Source organism: Balaenoptera acutorostrata, chromosome 1 (genome assembly GCF_949987535.1).
Source record: "Balaenoptera acutorostrata chromosome 1, mBalAcu1.1, whole genome shotgun sequence".
Taxonomy (NCBI): Eukaryota; Metazoa; Chordata; class Mammalia; order Artiodactyla; family Balaenopteridae; genus Balaenoptera; species Balaenoptera acutorostrata.
This window is the reverse complement of record NC_080064.1, coordinates 143,247,712-143,264,307: the sequence shown is the minus strand read 5'-3', so window position 1 is coordinate 143,264,307 and position 16,596 is coordinate 143,247,712.

Here is a 16,596-nt window from a genome sequence, read left to right as displayed (position 1 = left end):
CCATAACCGCTGGGTGGGTGACTCACTAACTGTGGTAAACACTTACACCACAGAGGTCCACCCACTGGAGTGAAGGTTCTGAGCCTGACGTCAGGCTTCCCAACCTGGGAGTCCGGCAATGGGAGGAGGAATTCCCAGAGAATCAGACTTTGAAGCCTAGTGGGATTTGATTGCAGGACTTCAACAGGACTGGGGGAAACAGAGACTCCATTCTTGAAGGACACATACACGGTAGTGTGTGCATTGGGACCCAGGGGGAAGGAGCAGTGACCCTATAGGAGACTGAGCCAGGCCTGCCTGCTGGTGTTGGAGGGTCTCCCGCAGAGGTGGGGAGCAGCTGTGGCTCACTGCGGGGACAAGGACACTGGCAGCAGAAGTTCTGGGAAGTACTCCTTGGTGTGAGTCCTTCTGGAGTCCACCATTAGCCCCACCAAAGAGCCTGCAGGCTCCAGTGCTGGGTCGCCTCAGGCCAAACAACCAACAGGGAGGAAACTCAGCCCCACCCATTAGCAGACAAGTGGATTAAAGTTTTGCTGAGCTCAGCCCACCAGAGCAACATCCACCTTTATCCATCACCAGTCCCTCCCATCAGGAAGCTTGCACAAGCCTCTTAGATAACCTCATCCACCAGAAGGCAGACAGCAGAAGCAAGAAGAACTAAAGTCCTGCAGCCTGTGGAATGAAAACCACATTTCACAGATAGACAAAATGAAAAGGCAAAGGACTATGTACCGGATGAAGGAACAAGATAAAACCCCAGAAAAACAACTAAATGAAGTGGAGATAGGCAACCTTCCAAAAAAAGAATCAGAATAATGATAGTGAAGATGATCCAGGACCTCAGAAAAAGAATGGAGGCAAAGATCGAGAAGATGCAAGAAATGTTTAACAAAGACCTAGAGGAATTAAAGAACAAACACCTAGAAGAATTAAAGAACAAACAAACGGAGATGAACAATACAATAACTGAAATTAAAAATACACTAGAAGGAATAAATAGAGGCATAACTGAGGCAGAAGAATGGATAAGAGACCTGGAAGACAGAATGGTGGAATTCACTGCTGCAGAACAGAATAAAGAAAAAAGAATGAAAAGAAATGAAGACAGCCTAAGAGACCTCTGGGACAACATTAAACACACCAACATTTGCATTACAGGGGTCCCAGAAGGAGAAGAGAAAAAGGACCTGAGAAAATATTTGAAGAGATTATAGTCAAAAACTTCCCTAACACGGGAAAGGAAATAGCCACCCAAGTCCAGGAAGCGCAGAGAGTCCCAGGCAGGATAAACCCAAGGAGGAACATGCTGAGACACATAGTAATCAAACTGACAAAAACTAAAGACAAAGAAAAATTATTAAAAGCAACAAGGGAAAAATGACAAATAACATACAAGGGAACTCCCATAAAGTTAACAGCTGATTTCTCAGCAGAAACTCTACAGGCCAGAAGGGAGTGGCACGATATATTTAAAGTGATGAAAGGGAAGAACCTACAACCAAGATTACTCTACCTGGCAATGATCTCATTCAGATTTGACGGAGAAATCAAAAGTTTACAGACAAGCAACACCTAAGAGAATTCAGCAGCACCAAACCAGCTCTACAACAAATGCTAAAGGAACTTCTCTAAGTGGGAAACACAAGAGAAGAAAAAGACCTACCAAAACAAACCCAAGACAATTAAGAAAATGGTAATAGGAACATACATATCAGTAATTACCTTAAATGTGAATGGATTAAATGCTCCAACCAAAAGACACAGGCTCGCTGAATGGATACAAAAACAAGACCCATCTATATGCTGTCTACAGGAGACCCACTTCAGACCTAGGGACACATACAGACTGAACGTGAGGGGATGGAAAAAGATATTCCATGCAAATGGAAATCAAAAGAAAGCTGGAGTAGCAATAGTCATATCAGATAAAATAGACTTTAAAATAAAGAATGTTACAAGAGACAAGGAAGGACACTACATAATGATCAAGGGATCAATCCAAGAAGAAGATATAACAATTATAAATATATATGCACACAACACAGGAGCACCTCAATACATAAGGCAAATGCTAACAGCTATAAAAGAGGAAATCAAAAGTAACACAATAATAGTGGGGGACTTTAGTCAGACTCCCTGACTTCAGACTATACTACAAAGGTACAGTAATCAAGACAATATGGTACTGGCACAAAAACAGAAATATAGTTCAATGGAACAGGATAGAAAGCCCAGAGATAAACCCATGCACCTATGGTCAACTAATTTATGACAAAGGAGGCAAGGATATACAATGGAGAAAAGACAGGCTCTTCAATAAGTGGTGCTGGGGAAACTGGACAGCTACATGTAAAAGAATGAAATTAGATCACTCCCTAACACCATACACAAAAATAAACTCAAAATGGATTAAAGACCTAAATGTAAGACCAGACGCTATAAAACTCTTAGAGGAAAACATAGGAGGAACACTCTTTGACATAAATCACAGCAAGATCTTTTTTGGTCCACCTCCTAGAAAAATGGAAATAAAAACAAAAATAAACAAAGGAGACCTAATGAAACTTAAAAGCTTTTTTTTTGCACAGCAAAGGAAACTACAAACAAGACAAAAAGACAAACCTCATTATGGGAGAAAATATTTGCAAATGAATCAACAGACAAAGGATTAATCTCCAAAATATATAAACAGCTCATGCAGCTCAATATTAAAAAAAACAAAAAAAACACAACCCAATCCAAAAATGGGCAGAAAACCTAAATAGACATTTCTCCAAAGAAGACATACAGATGGCCAAGAGGCACATGAAAAGCTGCTCAACATCACTAATTATTAGAGAAGTGCAAATCAAAACTACAATGAGGTATCACCTCACACCAGTTAGAATGGGCATCATCAGAAAATCTACAAACTACAAATGTTGGCGTGGGTGTGGAGAAAAGGGAACCCTCTTGCACTGTTGGTGGGAATGTAAATTGATACAGCCACTATGGAGAACAGTATGGAGGTTGCTTAAAAAACTAAAAATAGAATTACCATATGATCCAGCAATCCCACTACTGGGCATATACCCAGAGAAAACCACAATTCAAAAAGACACATGCACCCCAATGTTCATTGCAGCACTATTTACAATAGCCGGGTTATGGAAGCAACCTAAATGCCCATCGACAGACGAATGGATAAAGAAGATGTGTTCCATATATACAATGGAATATTACTCAGCCATAAAAGGGAACGAAATTGGGTCATTTGTAGAGACGTGGATGGATCTAGAGACTGCCATAGAGAGTGAAGTAAGTCAGAAAGAGAAAAACAAATATCGTATATTAACACATATATGTGGAATCTAGAAAAATGGTACAGATGAACCAGTTTGCAAGGCAGAAGTAGAGACACAGATGCAGAGAACAAAAGTATGGACACCAAGGGGTGAAAGCGGGGTGGGGGGTGTGGTGGGATGAATTGGGCGATTGGGATTGACATGTATACACTAATATGTATAAAATAGATAACTAATAAGAACCTGCTGTATAAAAAATAAATAAAATAAAATTCAAAAAACCCCCAAAACTCAGATCTGATAATGCAAATGATTTGACCAACACTCTTTTATTTAAAACTTTTTTTTTTTTTTTTGCAATGTACCCATTAATTTACATCCTCCACTGCGGCCTCCTATCACACTTTACTTTCTGCTCCAGCCTCCCTAGGAAGAGCAGTCACTGTTCCCCAAACACCTGGGTCACCTCTAGACGCTGTGCCTTTGCCCAGGCTGTTCCTCAGCCTTAAATTCTCCTCTCATTAAACTCCGCTGGTCAAAATCCACAGGTAACCTTCACCGTGCGGGTCAGATGAGGCCTCCAGTGAGAGGACAGCTCTGCTTTCTCACGTGGACCTGGTCTCTCCTCCCCCGAGTGTTTCTGTGTCACTCTTTGTGTCCTTAGTTCACTTATCTATACACTAGCATCACTTATTTAAATCTCTCTCTCCTCAGATCACCCGAGACATGACAAGGATGTCTCAGTCATCTTTGCAACCCCACAGCACACAGTAGGCTCCAACGATTGTTTGAATTGCCCTGATTTTGTTGAATTGGGGCAGTGTTTGATGCTGCAGTGAAATGGTGATCATGACCCTTCACAGAGGCACTGTCCTAACCGGAGCAACCATACCCTGAGGGCCATCTGGGGCAGCGCTCGTCAGGGCATCTGAAGGCAGACCTAAAGGAAAAGAACTAGCTTGTAGCGGGGAAGGACGCTTCTCTGGAAGTCTGTCGCAGTTCTTGGCCCCTGCATCCCGCCCCTCCCTCCGGAGAAGGCCCTCGTTTGTGAGCTGTTTCCCTTCATTAGCTGTGCTTGTTGAGTCTCCCCAGCTGCACTTCCTTTGGTCTTCTCTGGCTTCGCTGTTTGTTTGTTTCCCAGTCAGCCTCTTTCTCTGGCTGTGGTTGTAAATAGAGCCGATGACTGTCAGCTCAGGGGCCTGTGCGGTGAACCTGCCGCACGTGGCGGCAGGTAGAGTAGACTCGAGAATCCAATGCGAAGGGTTACCCCTGACGCTCAGAAGCTGCTCCAGGTGCCGGCCCGAGCTGTCCAAAAGGTTTCGCTCCTCACCATCCAAATGGAACTTTACAGACAGAAGCATCCCATGACACGCCCTCTCCATCCCCTCCTGGGCCTCCCTCTCGCTCCTGTTTTTGCCACCTCACCCCCGTCACAGGTTGGGCCATTGTAAGAGGGGGCACTCAGGCTTGCCTGTGGCGTGGAGTGACAAATAACACGAAACATTTCATGCACTGTACTCTTCTAGGCCTGATTTTTGTCTCCTCGTCGAGAAAGTTGGAATTGTGCTTTGTCTACGTTGCCCAGCCATTCTGAATCCCTAAGCCAGAGTGGCCTGGCTTGTTGGCTGTGGCAGGAGAGACACCACCTTGAAGCCAGAGCAGGAGCAGGGCCTTTGGCTCTCGTGTCCAACCTGGTCTGTTTTTGAGTCAAAGCAGGTTCTTCTCTCTCCCTGATGCCAGTTACCCTGCTTCACCTCCTTCCTCAGTGTGCGACCCAGGGGACCTCCTCCCTCCCCAACCTCCACCCTCAGACCCCTCTGGGCTCTGCCTCTCTCTGAATTCTTCAGAGCGTCGGCCCCTCGGAGGCAGCTGCCAGTGAACAAGCTGTCAGCAGGAGAGCCACATAGGCAGTGCCATCCTGCTCGAGTCTGCGGTCCTCCCCCGACTCTGCGTGGCAGTGCGCATCATCTGTCAGAGTGCCCCCTCCCCTCCCTCCTCCTCCCCACCCCCTTCCCCTGGCGCTCGCTGCATTCCCGTTCATGAGCTGCAAAGCCAGGCAGGCGAGGAGCCAAGCTAGTGGGAGCCGCGTGTTGCAGCCGCTCTGCTAGGGGCTGAGGTGAGGTGAGCCGCCCCTCGGCCACCCTCTCCCATGTACCAGGAGGTGGCCGACTCTGTCACTCAGGGCTTCACCGAGCCATGCCCAGCTGGGGCTCGCGCCGGCCACACCTTCCCAGCTGCACTGCCCACCGCCAGACAGGTAAGAGAGAGCAGCTCTTCCAGCAGGGCCTGAGTGGGTCCCTGAACAGGTCGTCCTGAGCCACGGGTCTTGCTGGGAAGTGCAGAACAACCCAAGGCAGAAAAGGCACTGTCCGCCCGTCATAATCCTCCTTCGTTCTCTAATAGTGCTCCTCAGAGTGGGTTAAGCCAGTCACCCTTGCCAGGAACAAGGGTGCAGGAATATGCCCATCCTTCCCAGTTAGTGGGCGCTAAGCTGCAAATGTCCTTTTTTTGTTCTTCCTCCTCCTCGATCCCAACTCCCCAGGTCCCCTGAAACCTGCCTTCTGATCCAAAGGGATGCAGTATCTTCCCTCAGATCCCTTCGGGAACTCTGCGAATGTGGTAGGTTGCTGTCTGGACCGTGAGGCTTTCTCTGTTAGTTTCATTCATGTCTTTTTCTGCTGTTGTTTTAAGCGGATCACCTGCACAGCAGTCTGGCTGCCCACAGCATCTCTTCTGTTTCCAGACAGCATGCAGGTCTCCCGTGTTGCTGGTGACTAACACTGGTGACACATTCCAACGCAGGAGGACTCACAATCACAATGAGTTTGAGGGAGATCAAAATATTCTGGAGGTCACCAATTTCTTTTTTTTTTCAGCTTTATTGAGATGTAATAACAAAATTATAATATGTTTAAAGAGCACAATGGGATGATTTGATGCATGTATACATTGTGAAAGAATTCCCACCATCGAGTTAATTAACACATCCACTGGCAGGTCACCAATTTCTAGTTTAAAAATATTACTCCACCTTTTTATTATTATACATAATGCTGAAATAACATCATAGTTAAAATTTTGTTCACATGCTGGATTGTTTTCTTAGACATATTCTTAGAATGAGACTTGCTTGGATGACTTTTTTTATAAATTGATACAAGAGACATATAACATTATTTTGGCTTCCGGTATACAACATAACGATTTGATATATGTATATATTGTGAAAAGGTCACCACAATTAAGTCCAGTTAACATTCATCACCACACATAGCTGCAGATTTTTTTTTTTTGGCAGGTCACCAATTTCTAAGCAGTGAGTCGAGGACACAGTTACCACCTACAGGAGGTGATGAATCTTTGGCATCAGCTAACCGGGTCCTTCTCAGAGCTGTCTAGGGGGGCCATGGAGGAGGAAAGTGGCTTTTTTCTGTGTTAGAGTCACTCAGTATCACTCCATTGTTTCAATCCATACTCAAAACCTGCCTTTCAGGTCCTCATAGGTCTTTATCTTGGAAAGCATTCAATCTAATGAAATAGGAAGGAAAGCCTACCCCATCCTGCAACTTGGGTCATTTTTGAATTATTTGTTCCTACAGTTTTGGAAAACTCCAGGGTTTTCTTGGAAGATGCAAGAGGTGCTGGAATGTGGGGGAGTGAGGTAACTGTTATCATGAGCGCATCAAAGCGCTTGGGGAAAGTTCAAAGCTCTAAACATGCAATGTGGTATTATGCTGATGACAGCTATTATTTTTAGTTTGGGCACGATAGCCCAATGAACACTCAGTCAATCTGGCAAACTAGTTTTTATTAGCCATTTGCTCTCTGCTCAATCCTTAGAGTAGGTGTCCTAGAGGAAAGTTGATGGGAGTGGGGTGAGCGGGGGTTGGAGTGTGTCCGGTGGCTCCTAGCCCACCATGGCCAGGCAGAGGTAAGCTGCTCCTGGGGACCAGGTTCTGCTGGCATTTAAAAAAAAATTTTCACACAGTGCCTTACACACAAAGGAATCTGAAAACTTCCTCATATTCTTTGTCCAGTTGAATTAGACCTGCTAATGAAGCCAAGGTGTTTCCCCTATGGGTCAGTGAGCTCTGGCCTGAAGGGCATGGTTCTTTAGCCACAAGAGCCATTTCACAAATGCCAGGGACTCCCGAGGGATCAAACAAGAGTGTGGATGGACGGCACAAATCCATCGTGTTTCCATTTAAAAAACCCTCCCAATGTGGGTCTCAGGGACAGGTCAGCTGCAGCAGCACTGAAAAGGATGTGATGTTGTATAGAGGGGAAGAAGCCCTGGCTGTCCTGGGTTCGAGTCTCCCTAGGGTCATTAATTGAATTACTCTGTGCCCTTCACTCAGGGCTCCTGAACAGTTTTGGTTTTGTAATCTGTAAAATGGGCACAAAAACAAGTGCCCAGCTTACCTCGAAAGGTTTTTGTGAGGATCAACTGAAAGAAATAATGATAGCTCCCAGTTACCAAGATGTGCTGGGAACCTTTGCTAGGTACTTTCCTTACATGCTGCTGTTTAATCCTCCCAAATTCTCCAAACAAACTGAGTCTCAAGGAGCTTAAGAAACCTGATCAGCTAAAGAAGTGAAAGCAGTTTGTAGGCTGTGACAGTGCCATACAAATGTAAGTTTTGTTGTGTATCATGATTTCATGGCTTAGAATACTTGTCCTGTTAATCCTATCCCAGGCTCTCTGTTTTGTGCTTTCTCATGTCCTCTTTGTCCAAATACCTACAGCTCCAGAGTCACTAGAAATGCTCCTTGTGTCTCCTCTGTGCCTTGAGGATTAGAATATTTTTTGCTGTCCAAGAAGCATCAGCATTCTCATCAGAACATTTATCAGTGTTCTCTGTATGGAATTTCCACAAAGCTTTTGAATCCTTCAATAAAAGGTCCTAGAAAGAAGAGGGTCTCAGAGAAGCTGAATGGCTTAAGGTAGATTCCTACCAGGGCCTTGTCTCTCAAGGAGAAGTGTCAGAATTTGCTCAGCATCTTTGTGCATCAGAGCACACCCACACAACCCTGGTACCTCCTCCCGCCCCCAGTGCAGACATTAATGTGCACCTAGCACAGGCTCGAAAGCAAGGCATCTCAGTTCCCAGAGAGCTCTGTGAAGGTAGTAGCAGATCCCAGCGGGAGAGCTGTCCCCAGTCACCACACCACTATTTCCTGCCGCTGTTGTGGCCAGCCCCCATCCCTGGGTCTGATGGCTTGTGGAGTTTCCTTTTTGCATGACTCTAGGTGGCTGGCTAGAATGTAGCTGGCAGGGAGGACATAAAAGCCATTGGCTGAAGTCATTAAAAATGGAGGATGAGAAAGAGCTTATTTTATATTCAGAGGAGGGGGAGAGTGCTGAAACTGCTTTCTGCCCACAGCTGTAGACCCTGATGGCAAATAGTAAAGCTTTTGTTACTGCCTACGAAGGCGAAGAGATTGATAACCAGCACCCTGGCACTGCGAGAAAGGAGGAGAGCCACGTTTCAGTTGCGGCGGTGCCTCGTGCGCTTACATCTCAGCCCCAGGGCTTTGAAAACTAGGTCCTGCTGCTTTTCCATCTCTGGTCCTGCTGCCCTTTCCTCTGCAGCCTCCCCTCCACTCCTGTTTGGTGTTGGGCCTCTGTCTTCTATGACTCTGATGCTCTCCATGTTTTCATAAGGCTGAAGAATTTACAATCCATGTTTGCTTATATATCTATTGAATTCTTACAGTAACACAGGAAGTTGGCGTTGCCTTAGTATTCTGATTTCAGAGATGGGAAAACAAGGTCTTAAGCCAAGATGACCCAGCCATGAAGGGGTGGAGTTGGAGTTTGAGCCCTTGTTACCGGACCCGGAAGCCCATACTGTTTCTGTGACTCCACGCTGCCTCTTCGAGCCAGCATCCTGCTCCAAACGTAGTTTCACTCACCCACCCGACGGCTGGTTCAGTTAAGTTCAGCAAACATTTGCTGAGCATCTTCTTGGTGCCAGGCACTGGGCTAGGTGTTGGTGATGTAGAGATGAAAAAAACATTTTTTACCTGTGTAGTGTACATAGGTCATGTGATGGACCTATGCTGCCTGGTACATTGCTTGGCACACAGGAGATACCTAAATGTTAGTTGAATAAATGAATGAAAGAACGAATGAGAGGATATACTTTCCTATCCTTGGTGAACTTGAGAGAGTCTGGTTAGGAGAAGAGAGTTGCAGGCACTTAATTGTGCCAGGTGCTGAGGTAGGGAAGTATGTCTGGGAGCACAGAGTATGGCACTTGCGGAACCTGGCTGTACAGGGGAAGCTGCTTGGAGGAAGTGGTCCTGAAGTGCAGCTTGAAGGGTGAGTAGGCAGAGCGAATGGTAGAAACGAGGCCTAGAAACTTGGAGCCGTGGTGTGTGCTCAAGATTGTGAACAGTGTGGAGTCACTGGAACATGAAGCACAAGCCACGGGGATGGTGGGTGACTCTCCAGGTAGGCAGGCCCCAGCTCTTGGGGAGCTTATGTGTCAGAATCTTTTTTTTTTTTTTTTGCTGCATTGGGTCTTCGTTGCTGCGCGCAGGCTTTCTCTAGTTGCAGCGAGCGGGGGCTGCTCTTAGTGGCGGTGCGCGGGCTTCTCCTTGCAGTAGCTTCTCTTGTTGTGGAGCACAGGCTCTAGGCACGTGGCCTTCAGTAGTTGCAGCGTGTGGGCTCAGTAGTTGTGGTGCACAGGCTGTAGGGCGCATGGGCTTCAGTAGTTGTGGCACGCGGGCCTAGTTGCTCCACGGCATGTGGGATCTTCCCGGACCAGGGCTCGAACCCGTGTCCCCTGCATTGGCAGGTGGATTCTCAACCACTGCGTCACCAGGGAAGTCCTATGTGTCAGAATCTTTATTCAAGCTCAAACTTTATCCTTAGTCTAGCGGGGCTTATAGGTTGTAAGGGGAAGGGAACATAATCACATTTGTGATTTAAACAGGAGATTATGGCTGCAGAATGGAGTTGAATTTAAGGAGGTAGGCTGGATCACAGATCACGAGGACAAGAACTAGGGACCATGAGCCAGGACGTGAACCAGAGCAGTGGTAGTAAGGATGGAGTGGAGGCCGGTGTAAAAACTATGAAGGAGATTTAATCAGTATGATTTGGTAACTGGTTGACTATAGGAGATGACAGAAAAGGTGTCATCTCTAATTACTTCCCTATTTTTGGCTTGAGTTACTCAGTGGATGGTGGTGCCAGAAACTGAAACCAGGGCTTCCAGAGGAAGCCAAGATTTGTATGTGTGTGGCAGGTACGTGGGGAATAAAATGGGTCAGGAAAAGAAAGGGATATGGTGTGCTCTATTTTTAGGTATATTTGCATTTGTTGTACCTGGGGAATATCTGAAGGGTGTGTTCAGCAACCCATGGGCTATAAGAATGTTTACAACTGTTAGGGGGCCCAGAATTAGAGGAAAGTATTTAGAAATGGTCAGTATAGCCGTGTAGTTAGGACTGTGGACAAGAATGAGATTGCCGAAGAAGCATTTAAGGAGAGAAGAGCAGGGAGCCAAGGTTAGAGGGCAGGAGAATATCAACATTTATGGGGTGAGGAGGAGGAGGCAGCACAGGAGACCAAGGGACAGGGCAGTTAGGAGAGTGTAAGGTCGAGGAGGTGAAGAGAGTAGAGATGCTAGAAGTGAACGGCCACCGTGGTCAATGCAGTGAAGAGGTCCTTAAGGGCAAGGGTCATTTGCCCTCACAGGATGGGAGTCGCTCTTTCAAGGGAGTGGTAGGGATGGAAGCCAATCGTGAAGGATTGAGGAGGGAATAGGAAACAGGGAAACGGGAGATTCTCTCAGACAGCTTTGCTGACAAAGGGAGGAATACCCAAGAGGGATTTTTTTTTTTTTTTAATGAAAGAGTATTTTTATTTGTAAGTGTAATGGGAGAGAGAGAGAGAATAAAGATAGAGGTGAGAGTTGATAAAGCAAGGTAAGTGGGGAAGGAGGGGCTCGAAGCTAAGGAGGAAGAATTTGCCCTGAATAGACACATCTGAGAGGGGTGGATGTGTGTAAATGTGGACAGACTTGTAGGGGAGGAGATGGGGAAAGAGGCTGAGGTATTTCATACCTGAGGCCTGGATTATCTTGATGAAACAGGAGATGAGGCTGTGGGCGTGTGAAGGATTGTGTGACATGAGCTCTCTCTCTCTGTACTGTGGCTTCCTGCCCTTCAGCTGCCTTCACGGAAGCCAGCTGGCCACTGGGAAGCTAATTTGTAAAAACTGAGTTCACTGTTTAAGGCTGAGGTCACAATAGGGACAGAGAAGAGTTGGGGAGGTAAGCGAACAGATCATCCTTTTCATCCTCAGCCGAGGTTGACTTATTGCCCTCCTGGATTCTGGGTGTGTAGGTGGTCAGGTCAGCAGTAGGAAGAAAGGAGGTAGCTGGATTCTGCCCCAGCAGCTCTGGGCTTGAGTCCTGGCTATGACTCTAAGAAACGTGACTTTGGGCGAAGTCTTTAAAGTTTAGTTTCTGTAGGTGATATCTAAGAGTTACACCCACTCTAACCTCTATGAATTTTGGCACCTACTTCCTAGGAGTCAAATAATAGTTTTTTCTGAAAATTGATTTATTTATGGGGAAGAAAGTTTACAATGGAAAATATACAGGAAATCAATTCCCATTCAAATTGCACTTTTCTTCCATATTTTGATTTCCTTGCACTGATAGTTTACACATGGTATGCTCATTTTACTAAAGCACATATTGTTACTGGTCACACTACTTAAAAATTTTTTTATACATAATATCAGATATACATGAGTCAAGAAAATAGGACAATGATCCCCTCTGTACCTACCACTCAGCTTCGACCCCCTTGCACTCCCCACCCTAGATGATTTTGAAGCAGTTCCCAGATAGCATATCATTTCAATGCTAAATATTTCCAAGTGTATTTCTAAAGAAGAAGGTTGCTTAAGGAAAAAAAAATCTCAATATCAATATCACACTAATAACAATAATCAGTGCTCACATTTCCATAATTGTCTCGTAATATTTTTATGGTTTTAAATTTGAATCAGGATGCAAATTAAATTCCATATACTACATTAGGTGGATGTGCTTCTTAAGATTTTTTTTTTTTTTACCACCGATGACCATTGTCTGAGAGATAGCTCTGTTATCCTACAACATCTCCTGATTTCGTGTAATTTCCCCCAGTGTTGGTCTGCCATTTAATTTTAGATCCAAGGCACAATTGCAGTTTAGACACCAAAGCCTCCAAAGTTTCATTGTAAAATTCCTCTAGACACACTTAGAAGGAGAAGTATAAAAATAATGAATAAAGAAAAGAGGCTAGAAAGAAGAAAAGCCTGCAGGGAGTGGTAGGGAGACACATGAAGGCTCAAGAGGAACAAAAGAAAAGGAAAATAGTAATAGAGACTTATGTAACCCACTATCCACCAAGGTTGAAGATCCTTACAGATGTGTTTCATACACTTTTTGCTGTCACCTAGATTAGCAGGTGGCAAATGTTAATCTTTGAATAATAACATCTATTTGTTTAGTGTGTTTTCCCAAACAGCTTATCAAGTAGCTGAGCAGGTATCGTCGAAGTAATCCTCTATGTAAAGTAGGGAAGCAGTAGGAATTCTAGTTCCCATTTTACAGATGATGAAACAGTTGATACGGCTAAATAATTTGTCAAACATTGTGCTAAACTCGATGACATTATCTAATTTAATACTTATAACCAGCTGATGACATTGGTATAAGGATCGTTACAATCCTTATAACAAGCCGATGACATGATGAAAATAACACTCAGAGAGGGAGAGTAACTTGCCCACAGTTACAGATCTGGAAGATCAAGGAGTGGGGATGGAAACTCAAGGCTGTCAAACCCACTGTTCTTTCTTTCCAGGTCAGTCTACTAAGTCATCAATCTTGTTTTGCATATACTTGCTCACTGGCAAAATTCCATTTAAAGAGAAGCTCAGAACGTCACTAAATATAATAACAGGGTACAGTGTGCTGGAATTTGCAGAGCATTTTCCTTCCCACAGACTGTCTCATTTCTTTCTTTTAACCACCTTGAAAAATAGGGCAGGTGTGTTAATTTGTGTTTTATAGATGAGGAAATTGAAATTCAAAGCTCTTGATTATGTTAGTTAGTAATCAGGCAGCTAGTAAGGGCAGTTAGTGTCACGGAGCTAGTTAATGGCAGAGTTAGGACCGGAGGCCCTTTCTTCTGATTCCACATCCCGTGCTTCTCGGGTCCTCTTTGCAAATCTCATGGGCCCACACCTTTAGCTGCTACTTTTTTCCATGTCCCCTCTGATGTTCCTTGTGCGAAGTCAAGCAGGCTTATTACAAATTAAATACCTGGATGCCTGAACTGATGAACAGGAAATGAGGCTGCTAATGCTCAGAGGAATGGAATCAAGATGCATTTTTTTAGCGGAATTTTGGGCCAAGTGGCCTCTTTCTGTCCTTCCTTTCCCTGTGTCCTTCCAGTCTCCATGGAAACCCCAAATCAATGTGGCATATGTTGATTCATGTTTCTACTGTTACTAGGAAGCTACAAACTGGAAATTGCTTTTAAAAGATTTGTGGAAAAGCTTTAGCATGCTCACCAGAATTCAAATCTAATATCAAAATGACTGTTTTTTTAAAAGCTTTTAATGTGGTCCTATCCTAGGTGGTATGTTGATTAAATAAGCACACAGGGGGCATTTGGCAATAAACCTCCTCTTCCACTATCGTGCCTTTTAAAAATATTATATTGCAGACTGTAATTCCCTTTATCTCCAATGTAATAACATTTCTGTGGCCTGTGTGACAATGGCAGGTGTCCTTTTGCTCTTGATTAATTCCACTCTGCCCTGACCAGGCTGTTGGGAACAATAGTTTGCAGATGCCATAGGTACCTGTGCTGCTGCCCCTGGGTGTCATTAGCATTAGACTGACTTCCATCTTGACCTGGAGACTGCAGAAGTCTGGTGTGTTTCTGCCATAAGGAACCCTCGGTGATTTTTCACATTTTCTCATGCACTCAAAATCAAATACAGCTGACATTTATTAAACACCTGCTCCATACCGGGCAATGAGAATTTATAGCAAGGGGAGTAAGTCAGAGAGTCTGTCTTTGCGGAGCACACAGTCATTTGGGAGGCTCTGAAAACATAAATCACAAGGATAAACTACAGGCTGTGATGCAGGCTGTCAGAGAATCACACAGCACAGCGGTGGTGTTGGGATGGGGGTATTCCTCCTGATTGAGGAAGTTCTGGAAAAGCTTTGGAAAGGAGAAATTTTAGCTTGGAGGTATTGGGTTTTGAGAAGGAGCTAGGAGTTAAGAGGCAGACCCAGGGTGGGGACATTCGGGGCAGAGAGACCAGCAGAGGAATCAGGTGTGTGCTTGCGTGCATGCGTGTGTCTCTGTGTGTGTGCACACGCACACGCACGTGTGTACAATGGGATATGAGACTGGATAGGTAAATGGGACCAAATTATTGGACTATCAGGCGGGACAGAGAGCTACAACGGAGCCCATCAAAGACTATTATACTGATGATCCGCTTTATGGTACCTATGCAGTGGGTAACTCTCGTGGAAGTGGAATGTGCCAGCAGGTTTGTGAGGAATGGGGGTGATGAAACGGGGGCAGGAAGATCAGTTAGTTAGGAGTGGGTGGGAGGGCATATGCGTTGTGCTGGGTGCTGATAACCTCTGACATGGCAGTGTCAATGGATGGGAGAGGATGAAACTGAGAAATATACCAGAAATACAATGACAAGGTTTAAAAACCAATTCAGCAAGGGGAATGGAGGAAAAGAAACCCCAAATACCTGCACTTGTTACCCTGAGGGGCTAGAACAGAGTGACGTCATGAACACTTGGAGGGGAAGGTGGTTGTTTTGGGGGCAGTCGAGTCTGTGGGGTCTGAGAGGGGTGGGGCTGTCTAGAAGACCTCTGGAAAAGCAGCGTGGAGCTCAAAAGAGGCAGGACCAAACCACTGATTCTGGAGAGAAGCCGTGGCCGGTGCCTGGGAGGACTGTGTGTCCCAGGAGCAAAGGCAGAGTGGGACAAGCAACAAGGTACAGGGCAGCGGGTGATGCCAGAGCAGGGCTTATCGTGACTGTTTTCCTGGGAAAAACCATCTGTCTCGAACAGCGGCAATGTTCTGCACCCATTCTTCAGCCAGCAACTCAGGAGCAGTAACCAGAGAAGAATCCAGAGCTCTGCATCCCTGGACCAGAGTCCGAATAGCGAGTGCCTTTCTCATTAGCCCTCCAACCTGCTTGCCTTTTCCTGTCTCTCTCCTTAAGGAAAAAAGACCATGCTAGGATGCTTACCCCCTTGGTTTGGCTTAATACCACGCCCCTCCCCGACCCTGGGAGTTCTTTATGTACCTGCCTCTATAGGAAGGAAGATTAAATTAGAGTCCTACCTTGAGAGGGGCCTGTGCTAGGTCTGTGCTGCTCAAACTGGGTGCTGTGTGCTTACTCCTTGATGTTTAGGAGAGTTTTGGTAAAAAAAAAAAAAAAAGTTTGGAATGCTTTTAATTTTCTTTTTACTCATGCTAGAGGCATGTCCACACACTCTCAACCCTCTGTCTTTATATTCCTGTTCTTTCTTTTAAAGCTTTATTCATTATGATATCTTTCCTTAAACATTTGGGTTGGCTTATTGACTTCCTGGTTAATATTGATCAGCTTCCACTCGAGACTTGGGCCCATCTGCAGCCCTGCCCTGTCTCCTTGGTGCCTTTAAAATCCTGGATACAGGACTGGGCAGCTTAAGACTTGGAGGAGCCCTTCCTCCTACTATTTTAGCCCTGGTTGAGGTCCCACGATGACGCTGCCTTTGTGCTAAGGCGAGAGGCGGAACAGAGGCTGGAGGTATGGAGTCTGGTATCAAACACCAGCTCTGCCACTTATAAACGACTTGTCTCTGTTTTCCCATCTGTAAAGTAGGGATGATAAAGATGCTGGCCTTGTAGGTTTGTTGTGCGAGTTAAATAAGATAATGAAGTGCCGTGTTTAGCACAGTGTCTGGCACATACTAAGTGCTCATTAAACATTAGCCCTGGGCAGGGAATCCAGGGGGGATCCACCTTATAATATAAACTTATCTTGGATTAGCGAAGTGCTTATCAGTGGGCTTTTATTCTCCAGTTTATCTGTGTACCTCTTACTTACGGTGCAGTACACCAGGAAAATGCCCAGGAGTGAAGGATTCTCTTTATGCTTTAATTCTAAACCCCAGCTAACCTCAGCGTTCAAGACAGGAATTCTGAGGAATGGAAAACATTTCTTTCGCATCTCCTTTTATAACGCTAAGTTCCTTTTACCTAACAG